This window comes from Gossypium hirsutum, chromosome A01, assembly GCF_007990345.1.
Source record: "Gossypium hirsutum isolate 1008001.06 chromosome A01, Gossypium_hirsutum_v2.1, whole genome shotgun sequence".
NCBI classification, from domain to species: Eukaryota; Viridiplantae; Streptophyta; class Magnoliopsida; order Malvales; family Malvaceae; genus Gossypium; species Gossypium hirsutum.
Genome location: NC_053424.1, coordinates 3,165,675 through 3,168,418, shown reverse-complemented (window position 1 = coordinate 3,168,418; position 2,744 = coordinate 3,165,675).

Below are 2,744 nucleotides of genomic sequence, written 5' to 3'. Positions count from 1 at the left end.
GTTGCCTAGAGGAAGAGAGGAGTATGAAGCATACAAGTTCAAGATTGAAGAAACCCTCTTGAAATTAACGATGGACATTTATAAGCGAGGTTGACCATTCCTGATGTTAAGTGTTGACACATATCCAGACACTGGTTTTATTATAGTTGGCCACTTAAAAAGTATGATAGCTTTCTAGATAAGCGATGATAAAATTAACATGGGACTATGCAAGACCTCATGTGTGATCTGAATTTAACATTGTTCCCTAGGGTAGTAAATCAAAGACACTCCATATGTCATGTGTACATATGCATTCAACGTTTATAGCTGGTGAAGTTTTGTCCACAGACGAAGTTATAGGCCTCCTTTGGTTCAGCTTTTATTGCCAGTGAGGTGCAGTTGGGGGAGATAACTGCTGCCAATCTCACTGCTATGCTGTTTGGTTCAGCATTTCAGTTCAGTCAAAATGCATTCCAACCACGCTGATATGCTGAAAATTGGCTGGAGGTTTCAGCAGCAATTTGCTCCAGTGGGGCAGTGGGTATTTTTAGCAGACAAAAATGACCTTTTCCTTCTCTTCTTCTCTGCTCTCCTCTGCTCTGCTACGCCCAGAACCCATGCCCAAGTCCAAGCCTCATCCCCCAAACTCCTTCATTGTTCCATCTGCTATTGCCGGTGCTGTTTCCGATAAGAAGAGGCACTGGAAGGAAGGAGAGTACCCTGGCCTGTTGATTATATAATTTAAATTGATTATATAATTAAAAATTATTATCATTTTATCTAATAAATAATTTAAATTGATTATATAATTCATTAAAATATTTATAATAAAATATTAAAAGATACATTTTAATATTTTATTAAATGAATTTATAAATTCACATATTTTAATAATTTTATATAAGTAAAATAATTTAAAAACTTCTATTATATATCAATTCTAATATGATGTCCTTAATAGTCATTTTTCATTTTCACCTCACCGCTGCAGCTGCGTTTGAATCCAAACACTCATTCCACCGCTGTTTCTAATCTCACCGCTACAGTATCCAATCTCACCGCTACAGTAACTAATCTCACCGTCACCGCTGTTTTTAACCTCACCGGAGGTAAACACACCGCCCATCCAAACTAAGCCATAGCCAGTAAAATTATGGTTGGCGAGGTGAAGGTGGTGAAGCCCATTTTAACATGGTATTGATAATATTTTTTGAATTCTTTATAATCTAAAATTTTATTTTAATATTTGCTTGCTATTTTACAACATAGCTTTTAAAATTATAAATTTAAAATAAATCCTATTTTCATACTAGTAATTGTTGAGAGTTTTTTTTACTGTGTTTTCTTTAGAGTAGTTCAATTATATATATATATAAGGTACGGTCTTTTAATATATTTGAATACATCTGATTTCTCTAAAAATTGTCCTTGTACTACATGCTTAGGAGATATATAACCACTGTATTTTAACATTAAAAACAACATCAATTACAACCCTAATTTAAACTTTTTCTTGACCCAATCCAAATTTAAATTAAATAATAGAAGTATAAAATAATATATTTTTTAGTGTTTTATTTTTAAAAATAGTAAAATGACTTCATAAATCAAATTAAGCCAAACTCAGTTTAGGTCTAGACAAGTATTCTTTTTAAACATCATACCTAACCTGACGATAGACATATCTATACCATATTTTATAAAGAAAAAAAAAAGAACTAACTTCCAACAACCCTTTTAGTGTTGGCTTAATTTAATTTCATTGCCTCCGAAAACCTTGGCCATCCCAAAATCTAAACTTTTTGGGTTTAATTCTTCGTCGAGTAAAATATTATTTACTTTTAAATCTCTATGTATAATCCCTAGTCTTGAATCTCTATGAAGATAAAGCAATCATCGCCTAATCCCTTTGATAATGTTGAAGCGTTTTCTCCAATCCAAAACATCTTGTTTAGCTGGATTGATTACAAAAATTAAACAATAAAACCTCAAGATTTATAGTTAATCCCTATAATAATGGATCTAAACTACAACTATTGTTGTATTTTCTACTATATTGTATTCATTGTGATTGTAGAAAGAATTGATGTTATGTCGACCAATTAAAATATATATATTTAACAATGAAGAGAGTTAAAACATTACATTGCTACTATTCAAATATCGAAATATAATTACATTAGACATGTTCATGGATCAAGCCATGACCTATTTTTCATATCCTCTTGCACAAGTTTGCATTAAATCAATTAGGCGACCAATTTTTTTGCTTAAAAAAACTTAGAATCATACTTCTATATTTTATATGTACTAACTTCGAATGTCACATGTGTTGTGTGTGATTTTAATATTTAATTAATTTTTACATATTATATTTTTAAAAGTAAATTATAAAAACAGCCATCCAACTATTAGTGTGTTTCTGTTTTAGTCACTCAGGTTTAAAAATTTCTCTTTTAGTTACTAACGTTATCAAAATTTAATATTTTAGTCACTCTTCCGTTAAATCACTAATGGTGACCTTTTTTCTATTGGCATAAACAATTTTAACGCTTCAGTGTTTACAAAATCTATCAATATAGTCTTAAATCTAAAAAATTGAATAAATTTAGCCGTCAACTTTACACATTTTATCAGTTTAGTCTTGATTTTTAAAAATTATAAAACTTTAAAAAATAAAAAAGAATTAAAAGTTCATTTTTCGATAAAGATACATAAGATTTTCCTTACATAACAATTTTTCAATAGAAAATTATATTTAT